The following is an 11855-nucleotide window of genomic DNA, read 5'->3' as shown; positions in this document are numbered from 1 at the left end:
CTACTGAAGGCCTAGGTGTGAAATGCACGGCCCGCCACTGGAGGAAGAGAAACACCAGGTCCTGCATCTGGCTCGTTTGTTGCGTCGGTGTTGGTGCATTTTTTTTTTCTTCAGTTAGTGTGTGTTTTTCATTATTTCCAACAGTCAATTCTAATCTATTATGACCACCAACTGGAATCACAACCCAACATCCGTCTCTTTATATCCAACTGATATGTATTTGACGATTAAACAAGTCAAACAGGTAGACATTCAAGCTCAAAAATAAACTCATAACAAAAACTGGAGTTCGATCCAGCTTTACAAATTCTTAATTTCCAATGACCAGTGGAGGAAGAGTCCAGGCTAATGTCCCGGTGTTTTGTGTGAGATTTCCCACCGCATTGGTAGGAGGAGGTACTTGGTCAGGTTGGGCTCCACTTAGCTTACCATCAATATATGAAAGGAAGAGAAGTCCCCTGGTGGAAAAAACACGGGTGGTATGAACGAGACCAAATATGAATACAATCATTATCTTCTTTTTTAAAGAAATCCTTGAATTACTTTTCCAAAATCATGATGCCAGAATTTTTTCCCATATCCTTATGGGAAGTCATCAGCAATCAGATTAATCTTAAATACAAACTAATCAACATTTCTATCAGAACAAACTTTCCATTAATCCTTAAATACATGATTAAGGTTTATTACAATAAGAATCCATTATAAATAAAAGTTTTTCACCATTTTAAAGCGTTTTTTTGTTGAATATAATCACTAACAGACTTATTGACATCATTGATGTCAAACTGAAACAAACAGTGTCACTCACCAGTTAACATTTTTGGTTAACCGCGACATCTTGATTTTTACAGTAGAAGATATAGCACACTCGGTCATTCATTTGTTAGAAACAAAACCCTGGGAGTTGATGGTGAAGTGTCATGTTATTAAATGGATATCGTGAGTGTGTGAGGGGCTGTATAGTTCAAATAAAAGGTGTGGGTTACATCTGCGAAACAGCTTTGGGTTATAGTTTTTGAGTTGTATTGGTGTGTTGAGTGTCAGTGCATATGACCACCCCCATAACTCACTGACTGGAGGGATATAAGGGCCTTTTAGTTGTCCAAACGTTAATCGCTAAAAGTCGACAGCAAAATCCCTGAAATCCACCAGCAATTACCACAAGACTGATTGATAGCACCGAGACAAAGTGAAACATATATAGAGGGAAGGAGAGACGAGATGAAAAGGTAGATCATTGTTACTGTGTCCTTCACTGAGTTTATCACTTAATGTTTAGGAGGGAAAACTAACACAGACATAAATCTGATGGATCTCGAGCCACTGGCCTATAAGCTTAAACAACTCAAGAACCCTACCTCTTATCTACCCTCTTCATACAGCTGAGCACACACATGCATGAAGACAGGAAAACACCAGAGAACTGATATTCATTAGATTCAGCCTTGTGTATTGTTGATGTTGTCAAAGAAGTAAATCTGTATATATTGACCTTTTAACTGCACTAAATCAGTTGAGTATTCACTTGTACTGGAGTTCAGATTTTATGCTCTGCAAGAGCTCAGTCCTATCCAGTGTGGATGTGTTTTTATTGATTGTCTTTTTTTTAGTTTTCAATCATGTATCTAAATACACATCAAGTGACACTGGTGGCAAATGAAATACTCTCATCCTGCTAACAAAATAAACTAACATTAGACAATTTTTTTGGCAAAGGTTCACAGATGTATGTTTTCTTTTCTGGATATATGTCCAAAACATAATAGAAAATACATTTTAATTGTGCTTTTATTGAGGTATTAGTCTAAAGATTTTATTTTGTTTGTTAACATTCACTATATAAAGACATACAAAGGGAACTAACCAGAAATTCACTTAGCAATAATTCTAGCATTAATGAAATGAACGATTTCAAAAGTGTTTGAATATCTTATTCTTTTTTCAGGTTTTGCTTCACTCTTCATATGTTTCTTGAGTATTTCTTTAGGTTGGGTACTGAAACCATTAAAAAAAAAAAAAAAACTACATTTTTACATTGTTTCTATCTCAATTTTCATCACAAATGTGTTTATTTTACTGCTGTTTCTGACATAGAATTTGGCCTTTTAATACTTTATTTAGTCAAAAGTGTGATATTTAACAGAATTCATCCATCAATTTTGGATTGCTTTGCAGGGTCTTGGGGGTTGCTGGAGCCTATTCCAGCCACCTGAAGGCAAAGGCAGGGCGGACTCTAGACATGACAAAATAATTCATGTCATGCAGTTAAATCTATAAAAATATGGACAAGGGTTTGACATTTACCTCTGCATAAATCCGTGTTTGGTGCGCACCGTGAATGTGTCTCCATTTCCATGCTGTGCTTTAACTCAGTTCTGAGGCTGAATAACGTTCAAGGTTACAGCCTTAATATTGCATAAATGACTCCACACACTTGAGACAGACGCTGTGAGAGCCTGAAAGTTCATTCAGTTGAACGGGGAACGTAGAAATCAACTGTATAAAACTAAACTAAAACAAGACTTTTAAAATATAGTTGTAGTAAATTTAGGTAGTAGGAATATATGCATGTACTTGTCTACTTTCCTCTCTTTTTCTCTGCATCGCTTTTCTCTATAGCACCTCTAATACCCTCTTTCCTCCCCTTCATACTCCTGCTCTGATTCTCATCTCCACAGCTACTCCTGTGTGCAATATGCTTCTCCCTTCTTAAATAGCTGCTCCTCCTTTACTCTGTTGCATTTTTCCCTTTATTCCTTCCATACATTCTCCTTCCCCTCCAGTCCGGTGGCAGACTCGGGGTGCTCAGGTTTAGCCACCGGTACCCATCGACAGATCGATACATCACTGTAATTGATTCTGTCGGGTCTCGTGGTGTTTAATGAGAGTCCCACCTTCTCATATCCTCTCTATCACACATGGGTGTTGGTGCAGTCCAGCTTAATGGCTAATGGAGGCATCCATGTGCAGCAGGAAGAGCTGGAGGATGATACAGGTGGTGGTGGTGGGGGGCATCTGTGTGTGGGTGTGTGAGCTGTTGGAGCTAAAGGTCCTGAGGGTTAATCAGAGCAGTTCTCAAGGTGATGGAGTGGTCTACCTGGTTAATTAGGACAAGTATTGCTACACTGATGTGCAACATGTGTCCTTGAAGTAAGATGTACATGTGACTCGCAGCATGTTTGTTTATTTGTGTGTTTGTTTACAGTATGGAGCACTTGAGTAATGCAGTTGCAGTTTGCCAAGGGGCACACGTTTTGGGTGATTCTTCATCGCACTAAATAAATATCTAATTGGAATCAGGCACATCTAAAAAAAAATGAAAAAAATTAAGCCTTAATTAATTTATTTAACTGCTTCCTACTAGCTTTAGAGTTTATATCACACCACAGGATAATGCTAGGATTATACCATACCAGACTAAAATGTGAAATTCATTTAAAAATAGTTTAATGTTGATATTATCTATTTATTTTTTTGTTTGAAAGACCCACTCCATCAAAATCTTCTTTTTTGTGTTTTTAACATGTTTCTTATAATAGAGGACCTATATTACATAAATTATGATTAAAATTGTGTTTCTGGGTATTTCTCAATTCAAATTGCATTGGATCAGAAAACCAGATGCTAGAAAAAGCTGGGGCTAATGACACAAATACTGCCTGGGCGTGCCAAAGTCTCTCGTTCCCCTCCTCTCCTTCGCCCCCTTGTGTGCATTTATTTTCCTCGTCTGAGCTGGCCTGTGGGTTAAAACTGTACAGCTGGATTGGTCTAATATTGCTCACTATTATTTTTTGAGCCGCTAATGCTAGCTTGGGGCTACAAGCTTGCGAACACACAGAGAGAGTTCCCAGCGAGGGTCGCTCCAAGGCAACAGTCCAGAATTGTATATCCAATGATCCACTGCCACTGGGCATAAAAGTTGTCTTTAAAACAACAACAACTTTTTGATTTTGGCTAAAATCTGCACAGTCATAATTAAAAGACAACTGGGAGTGGTTTTTGCAAAAGAAAAAAAAACTTTGGAGTGGAACTTAAAATACCTACTCCGATGAGAATTGTGTTTTTGGTGTTTTAAACATGTTCTTATAGCATTTTTCTCATGAACTTAAATTCCATTTCTGAGTATTTCTTTATTCAAATTGCTGTCAATCAGATGAAAAAAGGCCATTTGAAAAAGGTTGTGATGTGGGACTTACAACGGCAAGCCACAAGCTCCAGGCTCCGCTCCACATTTTGATGTATCTACTTATAGATGACTTTGCCTGGGTATGTCTTTGTAGGGATTGTGAGGGATGATGGGAAATAGGGCAAGGCTTACCCAACAGTAACAGTCCCTCCCACAACTCAGATGTGGATTTCTAAAGGACTGCTGCCGCTCTGCAGAAACTGTGTCTTAAAAAAATGCCATAGATTTTTTTGATTTTGTCTAAAAACAGCATAATCATGATTAAATGACCACCTGGAATGCTTTTACAACAGATCAAAAGATGATCAGATTGGAACTTTAAGAAAATGATGCGGAGTGACTCATTTTAACATTTAATAGACATAGCTGAGAATATAATGTGTTCACATGCATTTTTGTTTCAAGCACTTGGTAAATCAAATCAAACTTCATTAATATAAAAGTGCTTCTCATACTTTCACTGCTCAGAGCCCTTTACAACTAAAAACAAAGACACAAGTTAAAATGAAAACCCAACTGGCCCTCTACCCTCTCCCTCCCTGCCATTTGCACATACATCCCGACCCCCACAAACAATGAATACTTATAAATCTTAACTTCTAAAAGAAACTTCAGCTAATGCTAATCAAGTTTTATATAACTGCTACAGTGCTAAAATGGGAAGCTTTGTAAAACTATTAAACAAGGCAAATGCTAACTAACCCACACAGCAGATTTAGTGAGCTGTGTACAAAAAATGCACCAGAAAACCATTGCAATAAAAAAAGCAGAAGCTAAATACATTTTTCAGCTGAAACTGTGCAGAAGGCTAACAAGAAGAGTAAGTGGTTATGATATGTATGTCAACTCATTTTGCTCTTTTCTTCAGTTGTTTTTTAAATGTATTTTAAGGATTTGATTGATATTATCTAATGTCTAACGCCTATGAAATTTTGTAAAACACATTTTTTTCATTACATTCCCTTTTGTATTAAGACATTCAGTTTTACATACTTTTTGCTCCCTCTGACTTAAACTGAGTGACTGACTCTTCTCTTGCCTCCTGCTGTTTTGTCTCCTGATTGTTTATGGCTTTTATGAGTGTGTTGTCTTCTTCCCACTGGAGTGGCCAACACTGCCATATTAGCATGAGACTTCCAGGGAGATGATTGATGACTTGTTTGCTTCTGTTATCATATCAATTTTTCCCATCCTAATAATTAAGCATATACTTGTTGTATTGATGGGCCCTACCCATGAGATACTGCTCAGACAGTTTTGCTGATGTCACATGAATCGAGGCTCCACCATAATTTGATGAATGCATTTTAGCTGTCTTTTTGATGGGAGTGATGTGATTAGTTTTTAAAATGCAAACATGCGAAGCATATAAACAGAGCTTCGACTAACGGGATTTCCCTTTGTTGATGTTTGCATTATTTAAGATGTAGGCCTTTTCATGAAACTTTGTTCTCACAAGCATTTTTATGATTTTGATTGTTCTACATATAAACATATTTGTCTACATCCATCCATTTTCCAAACTAACTTAATCTCTTTCAGGGTCATGGGGTTTCTGTAGCCTATCCCAGCTGCCGTTGTCTGACCGTATATGAGAACAAGGCTGAGTGAACATGATGTCACCCATTGAAAATGGCTTGAGTCTGGCTACAGTGAATGGATGTAAATTCAGTTGTCTAGCCAGGTGTCGTCAGTAAGTAGTGATCGGTCCAACTTGGTCGGAGTCATCGTTTCCAAGGCAACTATTCTCGCCAATCAGGAATGAGCTTGTCTTACACCTTGGTGTGTACATTTTTTTTTCTCAATATCTGACCCATCCCCTGGGGGAGTAGTGAGCTGCAGACACAGCCGCACTCAGGAACCATTTGGTGGTTTAACTCCCTAATATCCAACCCCTTAATGGAGTGAGGCAGGCACTGAGTTCCGTTTTTAGAGTCTTTGACTCGACTGTGGATTTGAACTGATGACTTTCCAATCTTAGGGCGTACACTCCTGCACAAGTCCAGTGAGCTAGTTTTGCTTAGTTATAGTCTTAGTAATTCTTGGAAATGCAGAAAGTATGATGCTTTATTTAATGCTTAATAATACAGTAACAAACATCTATTTTGGGGCCCTTTTTGTAATATGTTACATGGTAGCTGTAAATTAAAGCTCACAGTTGCTGGAAAATCCTCCAAATTTAACTGTTGAAAAACAAAGTTGCTGAGCCAGAATAGCTTTAGGGTGCTCACACTTTGGGGAAAAATGTACTTGAGATGCAAGTTTATCTACAATACAAACTCATTGTAATTACTGAAGTCAAACACAACCAAAGACAGAGTTGTTGCTGAATGCAAAACAAAAGAGAGCCTATATAATTCACATTAGCTGCTGCATTCTAATGTGGGACAGCTGTGAGTGGAATCCAGTATGTGTGTGTGTATCGTTTGCACACACTCACATATGCACTGTTTAGACAGGCTAAACACACTTAAGGCTAAGCAGTAAGTAAGTAAGTTTCCCAGCCGCTGTCATTAAAGCTCCACATAAAAGCTTAAGCTGCTCTTATCCTTTCAAGGAAGAAAGGGAGAATGTCAGCACATAATTAAATTAGATGAAAGGAGGGGAATTAGAGACTTCTTCCTCTTTAAACATAAACGACTTAATCAGAACCTTGGGCAAAATAACAGACAGACGGCTACATGATCATGGGCAGGATAAACATCACTTTCCTTGCTTTATCTGTTTGGATGTATCACTTTTCTGCATCTCGTCATCGTCTTTTTTACCTGCTGTACATCTCCTGCTGTCTGCTCCCTGACTCCTTTGAATCTGGCTTCCTTTGTTGTTCCTGCAAAATATGCACAAGTTTCAGTCAACCTTGTATATTCTGAGTCATATTTCTTCCAACTTTTTCTTAGCTTCATATTTTAAACTACTTATTGGCATTCCTCTTTTACTGAAATTCACTCTCAACTTGCCCTGAATTCACCATTCACAGCAGATAAGGTTTCAAGGGTTCAAATCTGCTTGAGAATGATGTCTAGCCTCAATCTGGAGGGGATTTGCTTTCCATCATGCCTGACATTGATCGGTTGCATCATGTGTACCCTCAGAGGATGACAGTTTATTTTTGTATGATTCATATAAACACTGTTTTAACTGTTGGCCATGATGCAAGTGGGTGCATCAAAGAACGAAAACACTCCGACTGCCTTGTTAAACTCAGTTTTGATTTTAATGTAAAAAAAAAAAAAAAAAAAAAAAGGTTAATTTCTCAAATCAGTTCCAACAAAACATCTGAGGCAAAAAGATTCAAATAAAGTTTGGGAAAACAAACTAACAGAAAGTAAATAAATAAATGACAATAATAAAGTTTGGAAGTTTGTAACATCTGTTGTTATTTAGCCTGAATTCAACCACTGTTCTTGTCTTGTAAAAATCACTAAAACAAATTGCCCTAATTATATCATTGCAGCTGTAATTTATCTCTATTTCAATTTAAAGAACAAGAGCTTTTCATTTGAAACCTCTACAGATGTTTTGGGATCTACATAATTTGATTGTTTAACACTTTTATGTCCACAGAAACCAGAAGATACATTCTATTTTCTAAACTTGAATAGATCAGAATGAAAAGGTTAAAGCTAATAGTTATTAGGAGGTAGGTGGGCAGATTCTGGCACTTTTCTCAAACACTAAAGTGTCGTTTCCACTGAGTGGTCCAGACCGGACTGGACTTTTGAACGTTTCAACATGGACCGCTTAACCAGGACCAACTGGTACCATTTCTGGTCCCCCATTGGTTGGAGGTCCACAGAAAAATGGAACGGACCCATTAGGGCGGAGCTTCTGTCGTCACATGATGTACATTGACTGGCGGAAAGGTTTCACGACAACAGCACTCGCCCGACCAACGCCTTTTCCAATTTTAATCTATTAGTATTTTATGTCCTCATTGTGAGAAAAGGGCTTTATGAATATGTTAAAAACACCAAAAAAGTTATTTTCATCGCAGAGGGTCTTTAAATGCATTTGGTTTTCCCTGATGTTCCGGCCTGGTCTTCTGGCCAATCCAATGCTTTTTAGATAAAGATGATTGGCTTGACTGACAGACGTAGAACTTTATTGTGGTTACTTCATGGTTGTTATCCATTTTTTAGACAAACTGAACTTCTAAAACTTGTTACTGCTAATAGGTCTACAGTGATAGGACCATAGAGGGACAAACAAAGTAAAGGAGTGTGCCCGTTTTAATATTGTGGCTCTAATGGCAGTTTGTAGTACAGCTATCGTGTCTGTTTCACACCGGCGCCTCTTTGTTCCTTATTTAATTTCATGCTTCATCCTTTTTGTGATTAAATTTGCTGTTGTTGTTCGTCTCTTTCCAGTCCAAGGTAGCTTCAAAGCAACATGTGACCTCTACATGACATCATTTACCAGATCAGCCCCCTTTCAACTCTTCAGAAGACTGCACACAAGCCCGTTTGTGTTTGTTGCATGAACAAAATTCCAACTACCAGTGAGGGGTGAAGCAATGCAAGCAGACTTTTAAGTGCTCTCATGAATTCCTCTGAAACTAAAGACGTACAAATAAAGGTCTGGTGTGACGATGAGCCTGTTCAATCATAATTTTGAAAAAGATAGTCGTTTCATCATTCATGTAGCTTCTAATCTAAACTGAAAGGGACTCACTTTTATCCCCTCAGTAAGGATTGGTTCCTCTTTTTAGTCCACTTCTCTTAGTTTTGGTTATTTTAAAGCATGTCTAGTGTTTTCAAAGTCATCAGATTTTCGTTGTAATGCTCCCCTTTTTCCATTCAGAGCGATCATTATGAAGTCTTTCATTTTCAGTTGCTTATTGTTTCATCCCTTTTTATAAATAGATCTGGTGGTTTTTGTAAACTGAATCTTTTTTTATGTTTTACTAATAGTAGTATGGGGACTCTTTGAGCATTTTTATTTAATAATACATAGTTTGCTCTTTTGGTTTATCATTGAAACTGTTTTTTGTGGCAATGCTTGATATCAATCATTTCAGTTCAACCCAGGCTTCTTTGTTTTTGCAGTAGTTAATTGTCTTTCTTAAAAAAATAAAATAAAATACACAAACAGCGGGCCAAATGCAATATTTTTTTTGCATGTACCCGCATCTTTCGGTTTCGGTAGAACCGCGCAAATCATAACGGTTCCTACTTGGAACCGAACTTCGGTGCCCAACCCTACATGTGAGGGATTGTGTGCCCTTTGCCTTACAGTTGCCAGGACAGGCTCCAGCAACTCTGTGACCCCATAACACAGTAGTCCCCAATCTATGTAAGCCCCTGAATGAAATCAAAGATGTATTATTTTTTATTTTTGTCAGTCTGACCTCATGATCAAGACCAGCGTAGAAAATAGCATTTTATTCAACCCAAATAGTGTTGCTTATTTCATTAAAAGGATTTTTATTTATTTCTTGACTTTTTGTCAGTAAAGATCCCAGAATGGGTTATTAATATTTGGTTATGTGTTTCTTTCTGAAAAAAACATAAATGCTTAGACACACCCTGCAATTGTTTCACTTTTTCCTTATTCTATGAACTGACCCGACCCCACATTGGAGAAGAAAAAAGTTATGTGGCCCTCACAAAAAAATCTGGAGACTCCTGCCTTAAGGGATACAGCGGGTTGAGAGAATGGATGATTACATTTTTTTTTACCTTTAAATTATTATAAAACTTTTTAACAGAAGCAGCATTAATACCTTAGTTCCATTGATTGGTTATCAGAGATAAAATACTCATGAATCAATGAAACATTCTTTCAAAAGCCTTAAAAACCATTTTACAAAAAATTACACATCTTACATTTTTCAATGCTGAGGCCATTTCATGGTTTGGTCTTAGACATTGTCACTATGTATCTAGGTACTGTTACTTCACAGTGTTTTTTAATGGTGACTAATACTTTAACCTCACTTGAATACTGCATTTGTCTTTCTTTTAAGTCCAGATGCATGTAGAAATTCAAGGTTTTTTGCTTTTCACTTTTGTCTCACATAAAACAGCTTAATAGAGAAGCAGGAGATGACCGAGAACTGTAGAACATACAAAGAATAAGGTTTAAAGAGGTTTTATTTATCCTTTTTCTCTTGTTATTGCAATATGACTATATGCATATGTAGCTTTATTTTATGTTATTCTTTTATGCACAGGCTGTGTGTATATCAGTTGTCAATAGTTTCATCTTGAGTAAAAACCTGAGGGAAGCTGCGGGTGATAATTAATAGTTCATGGGAAAGCAACAGACGATCAAACTGATTTGTCCTCTTGGAACTGTTCCCTCTGGGACATAGTGGATGACTTTTCTTCTTAGTTTTCAGTTAAACTGTTAAGGACGTCTAAGATGTAAGCAGCGTAACATCAAAAGCATTAGACGCAGCATATTTTTTCATTTTTTATATGACACAAAAGTCTTTGATTTTCTCACTTCTTAATAACTTTACAAAAAAGAAATGTTAAAACAGTGGTTCAAACGCACAGCTAGCTTAAAAAAAATCAAGCTAGTGAAGTAGCTGTGCAAAAATCAAACCCTTAAAGCAGCTTACTGAATATTCATCCCTCATCAGTGTTAATGACTTCATACCTGAACATTATTTTCAGTAAATTAGAGGAACTTGTCAGCATCAGGAGGAGATTTTAGTATAAAATGACTCATCACACTTTTTAAAGCTTTATGAATAAAGAAATTGTTGAAGTTCAAGGACAGAATAGTTGGACTTGTTTTTAATAGCCAGAGTTGATTGCAACTGTTATGAATGCCTGAACTTTTCACATTTAAAATATTAAAACAGAGTATTGTGCTTGCCATTGTCTCCTATATTCAAAAATTCAGCTATTTTACACATTTTAGTGTAGAAACCCCCACATTCATATTGAAAATGGTAACCTAAACCTGGCTTTTATTGTCATTTTATACTCAAATTTAGTTTCAGATTTACTTTATTGTCCCTGGTAGTAAATGACCGTCCAATTTAAGGTACAAGCACCAGATTTGGCAGGGATATACCTCAGGATCCCCTCAGAAAAGTACGCCAGTCACAAGCAAATCCAAGATTTTACAATATACATAAAAAAGTATTCTGTAGGTACCCCTCAAGTTTAAATCTACATTTTGTGCATGAACAGCCCATAATGTTGAGACTTGGGCAAGTACACATTGAACGTTTTTGCAACTAATTCAGTGTATGATCACCATCTTTGCAAATGGTTGCCATTTCGGATTTTACTTGAGGGGAATGTACTTTTCTGAAAGAGGGGATACTCAGTGGCATCCATGCCAAATTTGGTGCTTGCACCACAAAATGGACATTTTTTTTCAACATATGGACCTCACCGGCTCTGCTACGACGACACATTGTGTGAATGTCAGCTGCTTCTTCACTTGAACTAAAGCATACAAACTTGTAGTTATAACTCTTAAATTCACAGTGTTTTTCAACCAATGTGCCACAGCATACTAGGCCCAATTTGAATTCTTCCCTTCTCCCTTACCCTCCATTTGAAGGGGCAGTTTAAGTGCAAGTGTATCCGGGATATTTTTTTCTAGATTTCACCCTCCAGACGTAGGGTGGGCTACAAAGTCCTTCGTCGTGAGGGTAAACCCGTCGAGGTGAGAAGTGCTTTTCTTCACATGGATGCGTTCT

This window comes from Oryzias melastigma, linkage group LG13, assembly GCF_002922805.2.
Source record: "Oryzias melastigma strain HK-1 linkage group LG13, ASM292280v2, whole genome shotgun sequence".
NCBI lineage: Eukaryota > Metazoa > Chordata > Actinopteri > Beloniformes > Adrianichthyidae > Oryzias > Oryzias melastigma.
This window is presented reverse-complemented; position numbering follows the sequence as displayed.